General features: G+C 38.6%; 1 protein-coding gene across 1 annotated transcript in view; it reads right to left on the reverse strand.

Annotated features, from left to right (window-relative positions):
* Positions 1-22,765, reverse strand: part of enox2 (ecto-NOX disulfide-thiol exchanger 2) — a 165,660-nt gene extending 142,895 nt beyond the window's left edge. The window contains exons 1-2 of the mRNA XM_070836455.1: positions 22,668-22,765; positions 8,733-8,811 (exon numbers count right to left, since the gene is read on the reverse strand). The gene's annotated coding sequence lies outside the window, so the exon portion shown is untranslated. The remainder of the gene's footprint in view (positions 1-8,732; positions 8,812-22,667) is intronic.
* Between the last annotated feature and the right edge of the window lie 2,719 nt (positions 22,766-25,484).

The raw sequence follows: 25,484 nt of genomic DNA on the forward strand, positions 1-25,484 counted from the left end.
CTGTTTTCATGCTTAGGCACAGGCGAAGTAATAGACCAATATTATGTTCGAGGCCACTGTGTAATACAATAATTACCTAAAATAGATTACCCATTCACTATCTCAGAGTAAGGACTTAATACAAGGTTTCTGCTATTCAGGAAAGTTTAACCCAGTCCAAGAGGAGTCTGCGTGGATAATTTTTTGCTCATAGCCAAATCCATGAATTGACAAGCATTACTTCCAGTCTATAAACCATGAAAAAAAGAACAAGCTCTATAATAAAAAGCTGCGTTTTTTTTGTTTGTAAGAACATTTGAAAAAGGACTAAAAGGATGCAGACCCTACCCTGCATTATTTCTGGTCGTATCTGTGTGTTCAGAGATAAATCCACATTTGATACTCATGGTGACAGACTGGAAGGCCCAGGCATCTTGTGGCACTGTGTAATTCATGTTTGCCTGCCACGGTTAGCCAAACAAAAAGCTGATTTCCGCGTCCAGAGCTCCGGCTGTGGCTGTATCCCACAAAGCTAAGCTGGTATGTAATCATTCAGTACAACTCAGAGTGGAAGGTGATTAAACTCTTTTTGTCCATAACAGGCTGCAATCTTTGCCAATGTCATTATGCATTGAACATTTTAATATTCTTTAGTCTGCACGCCAACTTTAGTCAGTCCAACAAAAGACACACTTGGTTTTTGCATGTAGCAAAGCACAGTGTCAGACGTTAACATTTCTTTCTTTACATGGAGAAAACATCAAAAATAATTCTCACAGCTGGATTCATAATTGGCAGAAACATTACCTGGATATAAATAGTGGTAAATATCTACAGTGTATTTACAGTACTTATTGTCTCCATGCGGTATCTCGGTTCCCAATGTAACGATTAAAACTGAACTATAATTTCAGCCTGAGGACGCAGTACTACATAAAGTTCTTCCTTTAGGTGGACTACACTGAATACGAAGCATGATTTGTACAGTAGCCACACTTTCACGATCATTTATCACATGATTACTATGTACACTATATTTGAAAGTCCAGCTCAACAGCACCCACCATGTAAACGTATCTAAAACAAAAACATTCCCCCCCAAACTGGATTCGTTAAGATGCTTCAGTTTTTGTATGATGAATGCTTTCAGCTCCTACAAATGTAACTTAAATGACCAACGTACACTTGTAACTCAGAAGCCAGAGTATTTAACTGGAGCAAAGTGTCAAGGGTTATTAGTCACATATCTTGTTGTCTCCCTTCAATTGTAGTGAGTGGGGTCTAGCTGCAGTACTTCTTTGTCCGGGGGCCTTATCTGGCTGTGAAGCGTCGAGCTCTGTGTTGCTGTCTCTATTGGCATGGTGATGGAGGCTAGGCCTGCCATCCCAGATAAACCTCCCTCTGTTCTCCCAGCAGCCCAGCAGGCTCCATGTTTGCTGCAGGTGTCAGAGAAAATGTCCCCATAGCTATTAGACTTTAGCGCTGCTGGTGACATGTTGGCACCTCTGATGGGAAACGACTGAAGATGGGGGAAAGCGATGACAGGGGAGATGGAGACAGACAACCGAGCAACAAGGCAGATTGAGGAGAAAAGGGTGGAATGGTGTGGCCACCACAAAACACAAAGTATTTCTCACAAAACTGATGTAAAACACAAATAAGAAAGATTTTCTATAGCATTATTAGTTCAATCAGTAGCTCTGTACAATTCCCAGCAACTCAGCATGTTTAAACTTGAATCTGAACAAAAGACATGGCTGACTTAGAAACAAATGCCAGCGAAAACTCCACTGATGACATTAAGCTTGAAATAGTGACTGTATACCATGAAGAAAAAAATCCAAAAATGAAAAACTGTGGGAGACAGGTGTACTAACTACACAGTAATGACGGTTGTTGCTGCTGCTGCTGCTCCAAAACTGTCACCAGGGGGAAAACCTTGTTATGCTGAATATTCAGCAGCCATACTGTTTCCAGGTGGCAAAAGATTGGATACAAGGAGACATAATTTAATACGCTAGCAGTTTCTCTCCTTAAAAAATAATTTACAGCAGCAAAAAAAAAAAATTTCTTCTTATTTGACATGAACAACAAGCAGAGTTAGCCTTTTTGTTAAAAAGGGAATCAAATCCTCTGTTGTTTTAAGAAACAAGAGCAGAACTAATTGTGAAAAACAAATTCCATATTGTGATGCATTTGATATCAACATATCCAATTAATGAAGGTGTCTCAGGTGTCTCTTATTTATGTGAAATTTAAGAAAAGTATTTCTAAGGCCACCTTTTCATCAGAGCACAGGAAATAGTCCATCTGTGGGTACTGAAGCCAATGTTAATGTGGGGACAAACAACCGCCACACCACCTTTCCAGGCAGGGAGCAGGACACTGAACTGGCAGATTAGACCACCTGGCCCTGCCAGACTGACGGCCTATTTATACCCAGGGCAATAATTTACACCACGACGGCCCAGCAGCAGAGAGACAGAGACCCAGAGGGGAGGCAGCTCTGTGTGACGCTCCCATGGTGAAGCAAAAAAAACAGAAAAGTGTCACTATGATAACCTTCCGCCTCCTTCTTACGTGTAAGGATTTCCCAGAGTGAACTAATGACATTGTCCTCCTCCGCGACTGTATGCTCCTTCGACCACAAGAGAAACTCCTCAATGTGAAGCGTAATACAAGCAAATGGGCTGGGTTTATTTCATAAATATATATTAATGAACACTGACTTTTTTCAGGTTGTGTGAATTTGTAAATAATTTGGAAGGACTGATTAAATATGAAACATTTCATGATGGCAACAAAAATTTAATGTTCTTCCCAACTGACAATGAAACTATGGCGAATATACTGCGTACACAAGACAGCAATAAAGCTTTTGATTGCGTTGACGTTAGACTTTGATTAGCCATGCTGTCAAGGTTGGCATCAGACATCAAAAAGCAACTTGAAGTGAAGAAAACTTCACGAGATAAACCGAAATCTACAAACAGCATGCAGCAACATATCTAGTTTAATGGCTTGTGAGTTAACGTGGGCATGAACTGACATAAACTTTGTGTCATATCTGCTCTGCAAACTATATCAGATTCTAAAAGTAGCAACTTAACAGTTTTGCAGTAAACCACACTGCAATTAAACAAGGCAATGACTTGTTTAAACTTAAAACCCCCAAAGAGCTCTATTTTTTGCTCCTGCCACAGCTGACATTTTCCCATTAGTGGCACGGGCGCGTAATTCGGTGGCACCAATACTTCATTTCAGAGAGTGTTTCACACAGTAATGAACGTGTCACCAAGTGAAATTAATGTGTCACTGTGTTTAACAGATCCAATAAAAGTAAAGAATTTGAATCACTCAGAAATTACATATCAGACCCATTATCACAGTTCATACAACGCTTGTGACGGTTTATTTTGCTGCTACTCAACTTGGAGTACAAATATCTAACACCGTGAACTTTGCAATCTCACTTCAAAAATTAATTTCCATTTTAGTCTCCTCCAAATGATACAGCTTCGATATATTGTGATTAGAGAGGAAACTTGCAATCAGCAGATTACGAGCGAAAAGTAAACCAGCTGGAAATGAACATCTTGAAGGTGTGCTGCAACTTTACACTCAGGGTAATTGTACTTCATGTTTCTAGCCACATTTTTTTCATCTCAACGCAGAATATGACAAATGCCATTAGGAAATGAGGTGGCGTTTTTGGTGAAAACATTTTAATTCCCCCAATTTATATCAGTGTCGCAAAACAACCTTATTTTGGAAATATGCTAATGCACTTACTTGCCATACACGCTCAAAACAATAGAGCATCAACAGACTGCCATTCATTATGAAAAGCATCCAAATAGTCTCTTGGCTCGTATCAAAGACTGTCAAGTCTTCCAGCAGCAAGACACGGAGAAGCTGATTGACTTTATGTAAATTTCCTCTGACGGAAACGGAAGCCTTTAGCAGCTGAGTTTTGTAGAAGTAGCATTCAAAGTGAGTGAATTTTAACAAGGTAACAGGACTTGTGAAAGATGTGTAAGATGTCACCAATTGAGAAATTAACTACTTTATTGTGCACCACTACAGTTGCAATGGGAGAAAATAACCATAAACATAATCTGAGTCATGTTAGGTGCTGAACTATTTCTCTGCCCAAAAGTGTGGTTTTTGTACACATTTTTTTAAACAACTGAGATATAATGTATAGTAATTAGTGAGCTTTGGAGGAGCTGGTAGGCAGATTTTTTACCTTTACACAGACATGGTTAGCTCTTTCCCCGTGCTCCCGGTCTTCATGGTAAACTAAGCTAGCCATCTCCTGACTGTTGTGTCATATTTAGTGTACAGACAGGAGAGGGATATCAATGTTCTCATCTTACTCTTGGCAAGAAAGAAAAAAAAGCGCCTTTCCCCAAATGTCAAATTATAAATAAATAAATAAATGAATGTAATGTAATGTAATGTAATGTAAGTGTCTAACTGATTTTTGTCTAGCGCATTAGATGTCTTTCAAGCATGCCGAGAGCCAATTGTCAAGAGTTTGTTTGACTGAAGGGGAGCCTGCCCTCACATTCACCGTCACTGTCAAGGAAGCAGCAACACTAGCTCTCCCATGATGATGATGAAATGATGAAATATCTTATCACGATATATAACTTAGCACTGCTGGTGACATGTTGGCACCTCTGATGGGGAAACAACTAAAGATGGGGGAAAGCGCTCTCATAGCTAAATACTGATTCAAACAACTAGAATCACAAATACTGTGTGTACATGCATATGTGTCGGTGTAGAAGAGAGGGATGGAGTGTGTGTAGGAGCCATTTCAACAGCCATTTCAGCCTACTAGATATTCAAGCCCTCACAGCCCTCATTTTGAAAATACAAAAGGCTGGAGGCAGAGATGAGTCGAAGATATTGTAATTAGCTACCACATCACAAAACTGCTGCGGTGGAAAATGTTGGAGAAAAAGACATGAGAGATTTTCATGATGAGTTTATTGGACCAAGTGGTGACTGTACTACTTTTTAGACGGTACAATTCTTGCCCACATATTCTGCAGTTATAATATATCCAAACAAAGAGACTGGTAGGTAGATTAGTAGGCAGCAGGCTCTAATGATGATAAAAATAGATTGAAAAGTTAAAATTTATGACCAAGATTTATTACATTTATTTTAAACCAATGACACAACTACACATGGACACAAGTCTCTCAGCAAGTATTTCTGAATTTACTGATGATTAAAGTTTCCATTTGTTCAATTAACTTGGCTTACATGATGTTTTTGAGTCACAGCCATAAAAATAGTTGATGTGAAAAGGTGCCAAGTTTTCTAACAATCACATCTGTTCTGCTATCTGTAGGCAGAGAGGTGAGACAGAGTTTAGCACTGAGCCTGAAAAACAGGTGGAGCTAAGTGAAGCTAATTTACTGACTCAGTGTGTGTGTGTGTGTGTGTGTGTGTGTGTGTGTGTGTGTGTGTGTGTCAGAGAAGAGTCCGTGAGAAAGACAGAGCGAGACAGACTGACACATGGAGCAAAGGTGAATGCTAATATTAGCCAGCTGCTGTGAATGGCTGAAAAGTGCTGTTCTTCTGTCTATGTATCTTTGCTCTTCAAGAAATGGTAGTTACAGTGGTTGCAATTCGTCTTTGTTCACATCTTTAAGTATTTAATTTGAGTTCTTGAGTATTAGTTCACCAGTCAGACCATTTAGATTGGACATAAAAGTATCTGACTCCTTGAGTGGGATTAAGCACGAGGGGGGAAAGACAACTAACTAATCTAAACTAAATACTTGTAAAATGGAGTGCATTGACAAAGTCAAACATTTCAATGCATAAAAAAATGCATGATTAACTAACCTAAATAACAATACTATTAACAGACAGATGATTTTTGAAGTTTAAGAGTGGGCGTATTATTCAAATTAGCCTGTTTGTCTGAATTTGCACTGTTATGAATCCCTTTTGATAATCAAAGGCACTCTTTGAGGCTCTGAATTCAAGACAAAAGAATAGTATGAACAGGGATGTGTTGGTCCCTTTCGTTGTGTTGTTACAGATGTTGAGCGCCGAGCAGTGGACCTTAACTATTAGAGTTCAGTAGTATTGAAGTGTAGACCTTTCAAAACAGACAGTAGATAGAAAACAGTAGTCGAAAAATGCACATAGCACTTGACAGAAAATGGCTCCATCAGTATGTTAAATTGGAAATTGACAGCAATTTGTCCTGGTCTGTAAAATATCTGCACTAGTAACTGAATAACAGGTAATATCCTCTCCATTCCAGACAGACAGTGGTATCTGAGTTGCTCTCAAATGTCAAATAGCTGTTCTCAGTAATAACCGGTAAGAGGTTGATGAACATTCCTCTGGCAAGCATTTCTGGTGCTGTGTGAGAGTGTGTGTGTGAGAGAGTGTGTATGTGTGTGTGGCCAAGTTGCTGTTCTGAATCGAGCAAGCTGCTCTCAGCAAAAATCTAAAGACAACAGCATCAGAATTTTGAATATGATTTAGATTAAAGAGAACAGAAAAGGCTCTTATCACATTTTACAGCTGGCTCTGGTGGGTGCTTTTACAGGCAGGATGACCAGAAACTCAAAAATATCTTGCAGTGACAAAAGGATTTTTGCTGTGACGCAAAAGTCTAAACCAGCAGCATGAAGAAATCTGCTCTATTGCAATCTTTCACCTTAAACGTTTTCTTCAAAAGCTGCAGTGACGGACATTCTTCTGTGCCTACTTTAAAATGGGAGCTTTGACCCATTTGCTTCCACATTGGGTATTAAACTAGGACATTATCCTGTCTACTGAGTATCGCATGGAAATCTAGTATGTGTAAAATTAGAATGAGAACTTAATCAGTTACCGGCTAATATTAGAGTTGAGGAAACTTTACATACAGCAACATACATCACCCTGAACTTGTCATAAAGGCAGAACTGTGCTAGAAATAATTGCACTGTGTTGCTTGGCTGCAAAGCTACAGAAACTTAACCCTTTAACATCAATAACCCCTTAACATCAAGCCTTTTGTTCATACTAGCCTAAGCTGGTCGCCGCCAAAGAGGAGGACAAGGTCAAAAAAAAATCTTTCGTAAGATACGAAGAAATCATTTACAACAGCGCAGTAGAAATCATTTTAGAGCTTAATACTGTCATGAATGACAGTAAAAACTCATATTAATGTGTCCTGCTTGAAACAGGTAGCAACACGCATTGTTGGCTGTAGCTCCTCTACAAATGAGCTTGATTTTGTGTTTCAAACAAGAACAGGAGTTGAGAATTGGCATTGGATGTAATGCCATTAAATGTTTTTTGTTCCCTTTACAACTGTAGCTGCTTAGATAGATAGAAAATAGTCTTTCACAGGTTGATGGTACATTCAAAGGAAAGTGAAGGCAAATAAGAGAAACTCTTAACTGATGCATAAGTTACTGTACAAATTCTAAAAATGCAGAAAAACAAGCAATAGATCCAGCTAAAGTTTCATTAAAAATGACATCCCACATGGACATATGGGCCACATTTGAACTGTAGCCCTTGCAGTATACTCTCTACAATCCATATGCAAATATAATCCACATGGACATGTGCCATAACTGGCATGCACACCACATGGATTCAGAGGTGGGAGCAAACAGTGCTCTATTTCAAAATTGCAAATATGACTACACAAGAAAGCAGTATTGACTGTTCAGTTGTAACTTAATTAAAATGGCCATTTAAATGCCACACCACAGCCTGTTTGTTCAGTGTAGATTGTTGTTCAACCATCCTGACCGTGCATTTTTTAATTACGTTGTAATTTTAAGAGATACTATAGTGATATGCCTTCAACTCCCAAATTAAAATAGAGGTTAGACAATTATGCCGTGGACAGAGAAATACACTGCAGTATATTCAAATGAGCAGGAGTCTAATTTGTGCATGTGCCCAAACGCAGGCACAGAATCTAGTTGGGGAAAACTATTTGACATGCAGCCCACATCTCCTGTAGTTAGTAGTTCTTAGGCAAAAGGCAATTAGAGGAGATACCGCTGCTGTTATCTGCTGCTGAATCTGAAGGCAGATTTCAGTATTAATAGCCTGAGAGGCAAGCAGCACCTGAGCCTCTGGGACAACAAAGAACAGTATATATCCTGCAAGCAAAATACTTTGAGCAGTGTTACCCTTGTACAACTCTCTAGCGAAGAACATTTCAACTTATATTGAACTGCTTCAAATCTTTTACAAAACATAAAGACATCAAATCATAACTACATGACAGCTGTTAGTGTTGGCACTCTTGGCTAATGTCAATTTACACGCACAAGTGCCACCTTTGAAGGATAACCAAGAAGGAGGCAACAACACCTTTCACAGCAGACTGACAAAAAAGAAAAAGAAAACACGAAGGGCTGAAATAATCTGAACTGATCATTAAACCTATGCAGGATTTAGTTTATTTTTTTCATGCTTAAGTTCTAAGGCTAATTTGAACTGCACTTGAGAAAGTTGAAAATAATTACCGGAATGGTCAAAATTAGAGAAAATCAAGATAGCGTAGAAATGCTGAAAATGCATGGTTATGAATGGATGACTTGCTAATTTCATTAAATTGAATATTCTAAATAATAACATCGTCTTAGAGACATGCTGATAAAATCCAATGGGTCAAAGGAAAAATATACCACAAATGGCCGTGGAGACTCACTGTCTTATTCAAATTTGACCAGAACGGATCGTACATGCCGAGGAGATCGTACCTGTGCTGTTGCAGTCATAGAGCAGACCACCTCTCTCTGGCAAACGCGGCGTTGCAGTAGCTTGGCTTCATCTTTGGGCCTGAGGAGCACAAACACAGAAAATGAGGCCAACGCTGCTAGAAAACATGAATACGCCTCTACCTTCACGGTTCTCAGTCAGCTTTAGTGCCATAGCAATGAAGCACTCAACGTTAATTCAGTTTTGGGGGCTTAAGTGCAGCCTAAGGCCTGGATCAGACAAAGGTTTTTTTGCAGCTTGCGTAACGCGAGGTGCACCGCGCTGCCTTTTTTGATGAAACCTACAATTTAAAAAGAGCAGTTGGTTACACCTTTTTTACATAAGTAACCACCAAATCACCTGTCATCAATCTTGTCTCACAAGTGTGCTCACAGATCTGTATCTTTTATTCATTCATTTGTTTATTTCTTAATAGTTTGTTAGCTAGATAGTAGCTACCTATCTTATATAGTGTAAAAACATTTGTGTAATAAAATGGACTGTTTCCAAATTGCATACTGGACACTGGGAAAGGCAGATCCATGTGGGTACATGAAAGCCTCAGAGAGAGGAGAAATTACGAAGAGAATCGCCAGCTGGTCCAGGAGCTTTATCTGGATGATGGTTAGACCCACCGCTCAAATCATCTGATTGGACAATGAGAAAAACCGAAAATTACATTATTTTGCTCAGTGTTTCAGTTTTTTCAACTCAAGGCATTCAGGACGCTCTTGCAAAAATGTGATGCGCATACAGCAGAAAAATGCTGCAAAGCTTCACTCTCATTAAAAACAGTGTCAAAAATTCCAAAAAAAAAAAAAGCTTCTCCACTCATTTCAATGAGACCACTGCTTTGGTGTTCAGTGGGGTTTCCATCGCAGAGGGATATGGGAAAACATTTTTGTTCCACAGCATAAAGTTAGGTCACTAGGCACAGTGTGTTGGCACACTATGTGCAAGCACACATGACAGGTAGAACACCTTGGACCTTGAAGCGATGTACTAATTTGCTGGCCAGCATTGAGATGGAGGAGAAAGTTATTACTGCCATGGTTAACTTTCAAGAGCTGTAAAATCAAACCTCAGAGGAGTACAAGGACATAAACTACTGTCTTTGCATTTTAAGCCTACATCCTGGGCTTGTTCGTTTGTATTTCATCTTCTTTAGCTGCACCCTGTGGCAAAATCCCCACACTTACACAGCCCCTTGCACTGGTTTTCCATGATGCTGTTGTCGGCGTGAAGGCCCCTAATGCAGCAGTGAATGATGAAATGATGAGTAGACAATGTTTCTGTAATCCCAGAGCATTTGAATGAGGAAGAAATAGACAGCCTACCACAGCAAACCTAAGATAAGCAAAATAAGAATTATATACCCTGTAGAAACATTACGATCCAGCTCACTAATTAGAACCAAAGAACAGGCGTAACAACCTGCTCTACAGTTATTTACAGCATCAGAGATCGAAGGCATCACAAACTGCTCTAGACCCGGAAGGAAGTGGATCATTTCTGGGGACTGCAGAGCAGTGCTAAGCATTTTCACCTTCCTCCTTTGTGCCCCATTATATTAGTTACATCTCCAAAGAGTGAAGGTTCAAGTTGAGGTGCTTTGTATAATCCCACAAACATAAAAGCTTCAGATGAGAATCAAATTCCAACAGGCTGTTAGGAATATACGTTGTGTTGATGAAGGGAGACCTTTTTGGATCTAAGAAATTCAGCAAATGCCACAAAGAGGAGATGAATAGGTGGGCTTGTTTTGCTATGAATGACTAGATTTGTGTTTGCGTGGTATTTTCTGGTCTGTCTGGTTGAAGACTGAATGGACATTTTGTTTCACTTTATTTATTTAATCTGATAATGTGTTCATGTTTGCCAATTGCTTGTTGTTGGTAACTCTAGCTGGGTTGCTAGGAATAGTTATATTTTATAGGATGGCTATTTTTCACATTGACTGGAGAAATTGTGATTAAAAGAGTTTTTCTTTTTTGTGTGGACTGAAAACAACGTCATCTCTCGTCCATATATGGTGCCTTCATTTGGTCACTATATTTCATGAGTGTAACTACATAGCTAGCTAACTATGTCAGAGGGTGACATTCCCATTCTTGATCCAGTGAATAATATGTGATTGGGAAACTACTTTCCCTGATCTGGAGTGAGGCTGATGTAGATTATTGCAAAATTCACTTTGTGAAGTTTTGGAGGTACTCATGATCAGCATATTGACTACTTTTACATACTTTGTATTCAGGAATTGGTAAACACACTGAAAACTGACACTATCTGAACCTTTCCACCGACCAGGTTCATAATATGATGACTCTGACACTAGCCAAATCTCTGAGTACACCCATGCCCACCCACACCCTCCTCAACATCCGGCTCACACTAGCAAAGAAACTATTAACAGTAATGAGAATCGATGGGGGTGTTAAAAGTATTGGCAGTCCAGCCCAGGAGCTGCTCTCTGTGCCGTCTTTATTAGTCTGGAAAAAGAGTGCTGGTCTCTAGCCTGCCAGCTCTAAATAGGAGTGCATTGATCAGAAGGTCAGGCCAGGCTGAATCCAGCCCTTTAATTGTCTGTGCCACTCCTCATTCTCATTCTAGCAGCTGTCAGTCGTCTCCCAGGTAAACCAAGGACAACATCACGCCGAGGCAGAGGTTAAGGCTCGGACAGAGCGCAACTTATGAAAGAGGCAAGAGATTTTCAAATCAAAGTCAAATTTGCATCAAATTCATCTTCATCGGTTGAGAGCAAGAAAGAGCGCAACACACTTTGCGAATTGGCAAATTCAGCACACCTTGATCCGCTCATTGTTGTATTTATTTTCAGATTTGGCAACCACTTGCAAAGGGTGTCCTTTCTGCAGTGCAAAGCAGATTCCTTACAGTCCTTAATGCCCCAGCCCAACTGTCAGAATTCCATTTGTGATAACATTAAACTATTTACTTAAAAAAAATGCTAGAGAATGTAAAACATCACTTAAGCATTTGGCTACGTAGCATAGCAAAACATATGCAGAAGACTGCTGCTGTATGACAGAGAAAATGTCTAATGGCAAGATAAAAAAAAAAATAGTGTCACACGGGACTCAGAGATGTTGCTGAAGGGAATTATATGCGTCAGTGCCTCGAGGCACAAGTGATAAGCCTCAACTTAAAATTCTGCCTTACAATGTATTTGTCTTAAAGTCAACAAGCACGACTGAAAGCGTATATATGGACGACTGAATACCATTTATATGGACTGCTGAACAGCTGAGGGAAAGATGGACATTTTCTTTAAACAGTTAACACGAACAGTCGCTGCCTGAAATGATAGCCAGCAGCACCCAGCCTCCATGTACAGTTTGCTGCCAAAGCAGATAAATGCAGTCCCTCATTAGATCTAATTACTGTATTTAAAGATGAATACAGACTAGCACACCCCTCCCCTCTAACCTGATGAATTAGTTTTTTTCAATACATTTACAGACACCTGTTACTAAGCTCTTACACAGGTAACAGTTCCTACTTTTGTGTTAAAATTATATACCTAACGTTTACTCTGAGAATGATCCCATTATCCTATTATTATTGAGTTTCAGTTTTGTTATGGAAAGCTAGTGTTTTACATTTTCATTCACTCTGCAATTAAACCTATTGATGGGACCCGTAAAAAAAAAACTTTCACCGGGTTGCCTGCAACCAGCCGGCAAAATCGAAAAGATAAAAATTCTTATGTTGGTTCAGTATATCCATCTCTGATTCCACCACTTGCACTGAGGGAAGAAACCAGTCAAATCCTTTCGCACATTAATCCAGATGTCTGGCTGCTTCAGACATAGAGCTCTGTCAGAATTGTATCCTGGCTTTAGAGCTGGAGTCATTTCAAATGTCTTGGCAGCTAATCAGTTGCTATCTTCCATCAAAAAGTCACAGTGACAGAGCCAAGCCTATTTTTACAAAATCCACCAGTGTGAGACTTTGTTTCAGTTGTGCAGGCATTTGAAGCTTTAGTGTTTTATAGATTTGAGGGCAATTACATGAACAAATCCAGTGTGTGAAATATGTCTGACTTCAAGCCTACCACAGATTTCTTCTGGATGTAACATGGGTAAATAAACAGGTTTGTTTTGTGTATTATCCTCTCCGAAATCCTACACATAAAAGCATATTCAGATAAAACCAGAAAAGTACAACAGCCAGATCCCAACTAATCAAATCCTAAGAGACCTGGCACCAGGCTTGCAAATCCACTGCAAAATCTAATTCCAGTTCCCATTAGCTTGAAATATGTAGATGTCATTCATACAGGACATGATAGCCAAGGGTAAAACAATTATGTTATGACCACTTATTTTTTGGAATAATCAAAGGCCTCACAGCTCATCACTGTAACTCCAGATTTAATTCAATCACCAAAATTATGACACACTATTAGCACTGCCTGATTAAAAGTGTGGGTTTCAGCTTCATGAAAAATATGGCATTCGTTAAAGTAGGTTAATCCTCAGATCATCAGGTAATCAGAGCCAAAAAAAAGTGTATAGTACAGGCCACGTTATGCATGTTTAAACTCTGATCATGCTTGGATGTGATGAACTGTGCACCTTTTTCCTGCGCTGGATAAACATGAAAGTATATCCACTCCTCTACTTGTCAATGTCACCGCAGCTTCCAGACTTACTGGGGTATGAAATTAATTTACTTCACACCTTTTGGAGATTTCACATAAGATCAACGTCCATTGAGATTTGATGGGGAGACTTACCCTAAAGCTGAAAGCTACATAGCCTAAATGACTGACCACAAGGAGTGATAAAAGGATACTGTGGCAAGATGGCCGCACGAGTTTCAGCAGCAAATCATCCTGCCTGAGGAAAAATAAAGGCTGTGTAAGAGGTTGGTGTTTAGGTCCAAATGCACTGGGCTATGCCCTTAAAGCAAAAACAATACAATGAACTTGTGTTTACCTTGAGTATATACTGCAAGGTCATTGTGAAATTTCCATTAATCTTCTATGTAACATACATATGCCTACAGCACATCCCATGTGGCACTTGGAGTATGACTGAGCCCACTGCTCTATTTATTTTTTTTTAGACCTTCTGGGAAGCGTGCAGCATATGCTCCCATACTGTCATTTAAGCTCGTTTATTTTTGTACTGGAAAGGTAGGGGATGCTCAAACTTGAGAAAAAGATTTATTTTTAACAGCCATTTGAGTGAAGTGGAACAGAAGGTAACATGAGACCTCTTCGAGGGAGACGACTATGATTAAGCTGCTAACTAAATGTTAGCTAAATGTCTTCATCTGCACATTAACTTCATCCTCATTTCTACCCCTGCAGTGCACATAAAGTAAACAAGAAAAACCCTGACAGTGAATACATTCGAGTGATTTTGGAGTGATGTGGAAGAAAAGCAATCAATTAGAAAATCTAAAGTCTCCCTTCCTGACATTGCCTTTCATTGCCACAGAAAGAAAATATATTACACATTATTGCCATATTTCAGGTGTATAATTTCTTTTAATTTAGTCTGTTGGCTGAAGCCAGCATGTGAACTTTCCAAACATTCCTACCACTCTTCTCTTTCCAAGGATGTTATACAAAGCACTTGGACCTAAGACAATTTGAATTAGTAAAAAGAGAGCAGTACCACTACATTTTCTCAATGCAGTTTTAAGCAATCAAACATGTCCAAAGTGCTTTACTAATTTAAATCAAGGCCTGCTTGAGGCGAAATGTGTGCTAGGCACCTATTTTATCTGGTTAAACTCAGCATTACATGATACTAAACAGTAAAGGACTCAATTAAATATAATTAAATGCAATTAACACTATTAACACTATGTGTGTCAGATTTTCATGATGGTGACTACAGTAAAATGTAAGCATGACAGAGGCTCTATCGGTGACAACACAGTTCAGGTTATAATTCTGCCTTTGAAACGCTCTGCTCAAAGGCCTATATTTGTGCTAGAAAACATTATAAACTTCCCACACACTGATTCAGACTAATAACTATTTTCAGTATTCTATTCACTCACTATGGTTGTTTTCTGGCGGGTACGTGCCGTATGCACAGACCAAAAAAAACACACACAAGCTTATTGATTCGCTCAGAAGGCACCCTCTCACCACCTGCCTCTTCTTATCCAGCTCCCAAATTCCCTTGAGGGTCAATGAAACATCTCATAATGAGAAATGTCACCTTTCCTCACATGAAGTGGGACAAAAACAGTTTGGTTCAGAACATGGAAAATGTTCCCAACATGGTGCCATCCACCAAGCTAAGTTTAGTAAGATGGCCTCAGGCGGGATGGTCCAGTCAGACAGATTCAGCAGATGAAATCAAAATAGTGCTGGGGCACTTTAGACAAGGCATGACAAACAGTGTGGATACACTCTCACAAACCAACAAGCAAATAAATAATACTGAGGCAAAAACAACACAGTAATATTAACAATACGCACAAGGTCAGTGATGGGCCGTAATAGACTAACTGAAGTGTTTACATACACATTAATGATGGGATTACTGGGAGTAATAATCTTCAGGAATTATTTAAATAACAAGCAAGGATGTGAGGATGAGATCCACTGATATTTAAAGCATACATGAGTAGAGTTACTCAGAAAAAGGACACATGGATTTTTACAGTTCTTTTGCAGCTTTTGGTTTTAGTTTAAAGCAAAAATTAGAGCAGGAAATACCAGCTAATAAATACCAGGCTGATTGCCCTGTTGCATTAATTAGGCTCATAATGTCACATGTCTGCATTGCCTTCACACTGGGTGCTTATTATTGACCAAAGTAAACATACCGGACATCCTAATCCTTCATCCACAGATGTGAACCTTCCTTGAACGGTGGTCTGAAAGCTTATAGGGAACTTAAGTTGTTTACATGAAGTTGAGAGCTGTGGTTGTGGCCACTAGTTCAGTTGGCATTAATTATGCTGATGTTTTGTAAGATGAAACATCGGATGTCCCAGTATTTACTTCCGTCAATAATGAGCACTTACAGTACAAGCAGTGCAGGTCCGTGACATCATGAGCCTAATTAATGCAACTGGGCAATCAGCTGGTACACATATGGTATTTATTAGCTGTTGTTGCCTGCTCTGACTATCTTTTTAAAGTAAAACAAAAAGCTTTAAGCTGCAATAATGCCCTTGTCCTTTTTTGGAATAACTCCACTCTAATACATAATATACAATACAATACCCTGGTTTGATTTTTAACATTTTTTTTAACCCCTATTCCTCATCTAAGGTGCCAAAGGCCGACTTCACATGATTGATTATTTCGCCCATTATTTTCCTAATTAACAGATTAATTGTTTGGTCTATAAAATATCACAAACTAGTGAATAAAGCCCAAGGCGATGGCTTCAAACCACTTTTTAATCCAACCAACAGTCCAAAACCCACAAATATTCAGTTTACTATCACACAAGACATATCCTCACAACTGAGAAGTTGGAAATGGAGAATATTTGATATTTTTTGGATCGAAAAATGATTTACAAGGATTAATCACTCATGAAAATAATAAAACAATTAAGTCAGTCAAATAACTTATTAATTGTCTAATCACTTCAGATGTAAAAACAGTCCAGATTAGATTATATATGTTTTACAGCTAAATATCTCTGCATTACAGTAAATGAATATAACTTGTATCACAGCTTTCCATTAATGGTTTCCTCCGGTCGTATGTTTTTCTGTGTATGTTAGTCTGGAAGTGCTGTAACAGGAAGGTTTGGACAGACTTTTTGATAGCACCCCTCCCCCCTTTACAGCATGAACATAATATTGAAGTTCAATTGCAATTTTTACAACAGCAGCACACATGAGGTGTGGTGAACCTAAAAAATGTCTATCTTTAGGTTATGACCTGTTAAAACACAGTCATCTTATGTTACACAGCAGAATTGTACTGTTTGAATTCGCACTGTAGATCTATCCTATGTGCATCTATGTCTGTATACCTCATTAATATTCAGAAACAAGCTTTCAGCTACTCTAACATCGCACACTGATAATCAAGGACACACACTTTATGTGTTGCCTCTGAAAGCAGAAGGACTGCGCACCACTCAAAGTAATTTCAGGCAATAAAAATATTGACCATACGTTGGAAAGTGGGTGTGCTGTCATGGTGAAGCACTTAAATAAACTAAATTAGGACTGCTGAATGAAGTAAAAAAAATTTCCTTGTGTGCATGTAGATGGGACATATACACAAGGGGTTATTTTACACATACCATCAATAACTCACTACGAGGCCCTTAGGGGCATAAGCATAAATGTGTATTGTTCATCACAATATAAATGAGATAGTGATTGATGAAACTGCGCATCCACAGACACACCTATTCCATGTAACTGGATGGGTCAATGTCAACCTAATGCAGCCACATTTTTGACTGAGCTTTTCAATTACTTTACTAGATAAGTTTTTCCAATTAAAATACAGAGCTGTCACTCTCTAAAAACAGAGCAACGTTTAATCCCAAAACATCTACATAAAGACAATTTCTGTATTCATGCAAGTACAGCACAAAGCACCAGCCACCATTGTTAATCTCTTTTGACAGAAAAAGATCATATTATGAACATAGTGGCTAATTTCTAAAGTGGAAAACCAACCTAAATGTTCATGTAGGACAGACTTTTGAGTTCAAATGTGAGGTTATTGCATTTTAATTCAACATTAGATCTGAAATGCAGTGCAGACAAATGATCTTTTAATAAAATGATGATGTTAGGAGGAGGAGGATGTACGTTACTTTTGTTCCTTTTATGAATCTCATTAAATATGAATCTGAGAAGGGTGACAATAAAGAAGGAAGCCAAAAGCAGTCATCATAAGTTATATGAGGTTCGGAAGGAAGGAAGACTGACTGTTTTTTTATTGATTACAGATAAAGTTTAGGAATATGGTGAGTGTTAAAGGCCGATATGTAGGTTACAGGTAGTTTTGAATTGGCTTTGTTTAGGTATTTGGTGCTACGGCTAGATTTAAAGGGCAACTGGTATATTTAAACCTGGGCCCTATTTTTTTTTTTTTTTTTTTACATATTTTGGCATTCTAACTATTTTCTGACATTTTATCGACCATATGATTGATCAGTTAATCTTGGCAATAATGATAAGATTAATCATTAATGATTATCGATAATTGTTGTGTGCAGCCCGAGTACTTGATGTGTATTAGGCACACTTAATTAGGTGATGGCACCAATACTGATCCAGCAGATCAGATGGGTGGAATCTCAGTGGAATGAGTTTGGAGGACATTAGCTACTGTCTACTTAACTGAACAGTATAGCTAAACACAGTAAACCTGAGGTATTTGGTTTGTCAAATAATGTCACATAATGACGTCGCGAATATCACATGACAGATCAGCCATTTGGTCTGGAAATCAAGCAGCAAAGGACTGTCTGGAAATGACCTCCAGCATAACTTTCCCCAGAGCTGTTAAATGCACTGCTGCACCCACAGGGGAGAGTCTCTGCTATAAATTAAGAGACCCGTTATTGGTATTTCTCTGTCATCATCTTGCAAGAAATATGGTCTCATAAGCTGAAACAAAAGAACCTGCCCAACAGCAGTAAAGTTTAGACAGCCAAAGCTCTTTTTTGCATGATTGTTGCATCAACCCAGGTGATTGTCAGCTCAAATCATCGCAATCAGGCAATCTTGTAATCACTGGGACATGTCTGCCACTTATCATATTTCTAATTCTCTCTAGTATCTCCTATAAACCATAGCCAACCATTTTTCCAAGGTGGTCAGACACAAACAATGCCACAATCACGACTGCATGATATCATGAAGTGTAATAATAGGCCTCCTGCTCTGTTACACATGTAGAATCCCCTCAGCTCCCACAGCTTTGGTGTCCATATGTCACTGTCCTGTACCTTCGATAAGTCAAGCACCAATCCATCAGCAGAGCAGTAGATCAGGTAACACTGGCGTGGGTGCAGTTCTTATTTGTGCAAGGCAAGGTCATGGAACCACATGGATGCTGGATCAATCAGACAGATTAATGAAGCACAACCTGCTGACATGACGAATATTGACACCCCTATTACATCTTGGTCCAGCACTGCTTAAATAAATCAGGCCATACTAGAAGAAGGCAGGTAAACTTCTGAACCTAATCCTTCACAGGATAAACAGAAAACACGAAGAGCCTGAATATAATGGAAACAGGCCTCTCTCTGAAATCCACAGAATTAAATATCATTTTGATAGTTGTGGCTGCGATCAATTTCATCTGTGCTCAAAAGTTTGAAACTCATTTTAAAGTAGAAGGTGTAATGCTGCAACTATCGACTACAACTAACATCAGTGTCGATTTTTCTGTTGATTACTCTCTTTAATTGATTAGGAAGCAGTGAAAATGCCCATAACATTTTCATCCTCAAGTAGCTTGCTTTTTCCAAACTAAAATATATTTAATTCAACATACATACAATTATATAAAACAGAGAAGCTGCAAATCCTCACATTTGAGAAGATGGAATAAGTAAATGAATAACAATGATCAGCCAACTGATCGATTATTCGATCAACAGAAAATTAATCAGCAACTGATAATCAACATTTTCTGGTTCCAGCCTCTAAAATGTGACAACTTGCTGTCTTTCTTAAAATATACGCCAAGAAACTGAATGTCTTAAGGTTTGGGGGTTAGCTGGACATAACAAGCAAATTGAAGACATCACTGTGGTCCCTGAGAGGGTTTAAATTCCATTTTTTCACTAGACTTTAATATTTCATAGATTAAAGATGAATCAAGAACATAATTGGCAGATTAATCAATGATGAAAATAATTGTTAGCTGCGGCCCTACAGCAAATCTTTGGCCATTTTGCTTGAAAAATGACTTATTTCATCAATAATCAAAACTGTTGACGATTAATTTTCTCTCGACCGATAAATCAATTCAGCAGTTAATGATTTCAGCACATTGGGGTAAAGGCATAGTCTTTTGATAAAACCTAAGATTGCATGTGTGTTTCAATGTTTCATTTTGATTAATAAATGAGTGAGCTATACATCCACCACCCAATCAGCAGCCTAATGAATCACCTCTTTGCTCTTAGTAAGTCTACACAGCATCATAGGAAATGCATAAAATTACTAACATGATGAATTAAAAAATCATGTGTATTGGCTCACAGCTGTGCTGCACAGAGAAATAACCATGTAGTTGCTTCTACTTGAATGAGCTTGTTTGCTTTAAGCACCTCAAACGTAATTTTTCCAGCCCAGATTTCTGGTTGTATTTCTGGTTGTATTTCTGACAACAGGGACTCGGAGTGGGCCAGAACAAATGGCATCCTCCATTTTTAATCAATAGGAGGATTAACCTTTACTATCAGCAGCGCCTCTCTGAGCAAAATGTGGAGTCAACATTTAGGATTATACCTGTGAAGACATGCTCTAGCTCATTATTGGACTTAGATCTTCAGACCTGTATGACACCCCTATCACTGGCATTAGGTTACCATTAATGACTCAGTAATCCTTCAAATCTCTCCAAAGAAAGACACCTCATCATGAGCCTTTCTGAAAATGAATGTGTTTGCCGAAGTGTCTTCGGTAACGATCCTCCATATTTTTAGAGGTGAGCTCTCCACTTTCATGCCCTCATCAAAGGCTAGTCTTCTGAACATTTAGATAAGTACCACAATGGTGATTCTTATTATTTCCATGTCACTAACAACCTGTGCTTCTCAGATTTTTAACAGCACAGCACAATAACTTGTCCGCAAACTGTTTTCTGCCAACCATTTGCTAATTGACCCCAGGGCCGAAACATTAGTTGACTGATGAATTAATTCCATTCATTGTCTATACCGCTTATCCTTAAGGGTCGCAGGGGGCTGGAGCCAATCCCAGCTGTCATTGGACAAGAGGCGGTGTAGACCCTGGACTGGTCGCCAGTCAATCACAGGGCCAACACACAGAGACAGAAAACCATTCACGCTCACACTCACACCTATGGGCAAATTAGAGTAACAAATTAACCTAACCTGCATGTCTTTGGACTGTGGGAAAATGCTGGAGTACCCAGAGAAAACCCACGCAAGCCAAGGGAGAACATACAAACTCCACACAGAAATGTTGAAGGCTCAACCCGCAAACCTGCCAGCTAGTGAATTCGAACCTGAGACCTTCCTGCTGTGAGGAAAACTGCACCAATAGTCACTCAACTTAATTTAAAACAAGTAATATAGCAAAATACATCTCATATTTATTCATACGACCCCTGAAACACAGCCTTGATGATCCAAAGACTTTGAAACAACAAAAGAAAAAAAGAGGGCAAACATTTTTTTATGAAAAAATTTAAATCAAATATTGACGATGCACACAGAGACAACATGGGTCATTTAGTGTGAAAGAAAAGCCAAATACTCTTTGGTTCCAGCTCCTCAAATTTAAAAATGTGCTGTTATTTTTTGTTCTCTATCATTATTAATGTAATATCTTTGGGGTTTTAAGCTGTTGGATGAACAAAACAAGCAAAACAAAACACTTCACCTTAGGCTCAAGGAATCTACTGGGCATTTTTAGTTATTTTCAACTTTTGCAGACAAAAACATTAATTATTATACCTAAAAACATCATTACCAAGCTGATCTATAATTAATATATTTGTGAGTTCCAACATCATCCCATTAATTTTACTATATAGTTAGTCCAACTGTATCTTGGTGGTTAATAAGTCCAGTGGCCAAGTAGTAAAATTATACAAGTAAGTCAACCTTTGTACAACAAGGAATGATGACCCACTGGTGGTCCAGATCAGGACCAGGTTGCCAGATCAGGACCATTTACGGACCACGATATGGCCTTTTGTCAGCTCACTGCAATACCACAGATAACCCCACGTTGGTCCCCTGAAGGGCCAGACACAGATCAGCACTGAAACCAGATGTCACCTTAAGTGAAACTCAACCAAGCAGCAAGCCAACCACACTCTCCATACTTTGCCCAGATTAAAGTTGCCTCCACAGTTGTGGTCTTTTACAAGCATTTATAACAGTCAAGCCTGATAATAGGTGGTAAATGCAGGTGGTAAAGGTCCAGCTGATTTTTTTTATCATTTTATATTTCTGCTTGTGAATTTCCCCCTGAGGATCTATTAAGTTTTATCTTATCAATTTCATGATTATTATGATCTTCTATCTATCTATGTATAGTATCATAGTCATACATTGGTGATTAGCTTATATTGTGTAGGATTAGTCTGAATCTCGTAACTAGTTATCAAATACAGAGGAGTAAAAAGTGTCCTACTTCCTTCTGAAATGCAGTGAAGTAGAACTACACAGTAGCATTAAACGGAAATACTTCAGTGAAGTACAAGTATCTCAAAACTGTAGAGAAGTATAGCACTTGAAATGTAGTCAGTTGGTTTCCACCACTGAAGGATACAAACGCTGATGTACAAAAGTCATACAGCGCTCACTCAACACGGAGAGAAACATTTTAACTGCACTCAGACCTCCACATCGGGACTGCACAGCAGCCTGGCTGATGTGTATGAAGGTATAAAAGAGAAAAATAACCTTAACGAGGTGGTTTCACTGCAGATGCTCCAAACGTCGCTGCACCATGCTATGCTGTCACACCGCTCGGTTAAACTAATGATCATCCAGCCGTCAGGTTACTTATTCGGACACGGGTCAGTCAGACCAAAATTCACGGTTAGAAAACGCTTCAGATGAAGCTAACGAAAGCGGTTTGTATGCACTAAAAAAATATATAATAGCCCGTCCACTTTTACCACATTAAGCCTCATTAGAAACTTCCCGTAGCAGGGACGCTGTGGGAGAAGCTAACGCTAACTGCCTCTATCGGAAGTTAGCACATGTGAGGCTAAAGAGGAAAGCGAAGAGGAAACATAAAAGTACCTAGCTGTTGCGTTTGTCCTCTTTCGTGCGTGCTGTGCCGCTCAAAAGCGTCCCCAAAAATCCTCACGAAACTTGTGAATTTCTTTCTTGTTAAGTAGGTAACCAGGAAAGCTTCTGGTTAGCAACGAGACCTGTCAAATAATGGCGGAGCCAAGTACGGCAAGCCGGAGGTCGACACGTGCTTTTTGTTGACGTTTTTTAGCGGCCCCCGATGGGCGAAATATTTAGGTTGGTTTCGTTTTGATGCGGGTTGTTATATTGATTTACCGTCTTTGGAAGTGTACCAAGCGGATATAGAGCGAATAAAAGTACCCCGAAAGATGTATAATCAGCGTTTTCTGTGACAAACCAAGTGTTTTCACCAACAGTGCATGTTTTCCTTAATAGTTGTTGGGAATTTGAGGGTTTTCTAACAAAAAGAGCAGTTTGCATTTTGCATTTTGTTCGCAGTTTGCCTGGCAGTGTAGAGAAATAATTCAAAACAGCATTTGGACCATAATATATGGAGTTAAAACTTTGAGAAAATGTGAATATAGTTGGTGTTTTGTTTTATTTCATTTTGATTTATTTTACAGTGTCAATCAAATCTGTTTAGGTTGGAAGGGTTCTGCTAGTTAAAGTTGTATCAGGATGAGCTGGAACTTACTTAAACTATATCATGTACTGTTGAGAGGTTTAATCTATAGCAATGCTTCATATTTTGTACAGTGATCAGGCATTTTGTGAGTAAAATGTTAATCTGCAAAATAACTTAAGCTGTCAGATAGTTATTAGAGTAAACAGAACAATGGCTTCTCCTTGACATAATGTGAATGTGAGAGTTTATTTCAATGATAACTGTTACGCAGATGGATACAGCTACATTCTGATCATAGGATTTATTTTTTGTTGATGTGTTTGTGAGTCCGTAATGATGAAAAGTGTCTCAATCTCCAACATGTTTCACAATTACGATACCATTTTCATGGATGCAGGTATTTGTGCCGGCTGTTTTGGTTATTAATGTTGAGCTCTAGGCTATTAGTGCATATATTTATAGTCCAAAAAACTCTCCAGACACTACAGATAGGACTTTGATGGATAAATTCAGTTTTTATGTCTCATCTGATTTCACATGAAAGGCATTGGATCGTTTTATTTTATAAATTATACAAAAATATATAATTTTAACCTCCTGGAGTTGGCAGCTCACATCTTTCAAGTTTTAAGTGTAGCAGTTTTTAAAGACCCAGAAGACTAATTTCTATCCATCTGCTGCATTTATCAGAGGTCGTTATCCTCTTTTACAGCTGTCATTATTCTTTTGCAGTTACTTAATGGATTCCTTTCAAATTCCAATTCAAATTAATCCAAGACTATTATGGAGATGGATTCAGTGAAAGTTGCATGAGTTGTCTTTCCAGGAGGATGTTTTTCACTGAAATTCGCAAAAAATTGTTGTTTGTCTCCTATTTTCACACTTCATACGCATCCATTCAAGTCTGCATGTGCTCATAGTGAACCTAAATGTACAGTAGTGACAGTGGTGGAAAGTAACAAAATATGTTTAATCAAATACTATACTTACCTCCACTGACAAATTTAAGTATTTGTAATTCATTATTCTATTCTATCTAGCCAGGTTGAGATTTTACAGAAAAAAAGCAGTTTATAATCTTATAAAAAAATACAACGCACTGTTGACGATTTTTGAGTCTTTTTGGGTGTCTGGAGCTCCTTATCAACTTTCACATGTCTGAGTTGGTGGTCAATTTGCCAAAACATGATTTGACTGCCTAATTTTTTTTAGATGGCTTCTAAGGTAAAATTCATGAATAAAACAGAACAATTACAAAAAAATGTGAATATGAACTAGTTAAAACTAACTCCACATTGACCAGCTACAACAGTAAAGTGTTTCTCATGCATTCATGCAGTAGTATTAACAATTAATGATGCCATATATAACAATAACTCAGTCACAGGGCACATTTTTCAGCAGAGCCAGTACTTTCACTTTGATACTTTAAGTACATTTTGCTGACAATGCTTCTATCACTGCACATTATACTGTGTATAACTGTGTATGTGACAAATAAAGAATCATGAATCTATTTTGCTTGTAAAGACGTATTTTCACATATATATATTGCTTCGTTTATTACACCACAGAGTAGTGATGACAACTTTTTCTGTCTAAGCCATCATGAATTAGATCTGACATGAAAAGTCAGACTCGTAACGTACGGGTTTGTCGTGACATGTTTATCTGCCCTTCTCATTCTTCGTTTTGTTTCCTGTGACACTTTCGACTTGGGATTTAAGGGGCTTAGTTTGTCTGCATCTCTAATCTTCAACAACTAAAATGGCCCAAAGCTGATTCTTCTCACTCTCTCGCCTCTTAAAGTGCAGTCTTGTTGAGAGATGACATTGCTGACCACCAAAAATGCCTTGATTTAATCATCTAAAAGCAGAGAAATAATGGACAATATAAAGCCTCTTATATCATTTGTTCCTTATTAAGTAAATGATTCCATTTTGTGCGTAATTTCACTTTTCTTGCAGTTGTATTCCATGCCATCTCCTACTCTGCGGCTCATTGTTACTGTTCTGGTGGCTAAGCTCTCTCAGAGATGCCGGGGCATGAACAAAGCCAGTGATATCTAGTGAATTCTCATTACAAGGGGATTATCATATGTGCCAGCATGCATTCCACTCCCACATCATTAAGTGTTTTGGACCATTTACAGCCAATTACACCATTGCTAATGCTTTTTTTTGCGCCCACCCTTCCCCCCAGGCCCATGATGATATTTGACATGTTCTGACAGCTCAGCA

The sequence above is a fragment of the Pempheris klunzingeri genome, chromosome 9 (assembly GCF_042242105.1).
Source record: "Pempheris klunzingeri isolate RE-2024b chromosome 9, fPemKlu1.hap1, whole genome shotgun sequence".
Taxonomy (NCBI): Eukaryota; Metazoa; Chordata; class Actinopteri; order Acropomatiformes; family Pempheridae; genus Pempheris; species Pempheris klunzingeri.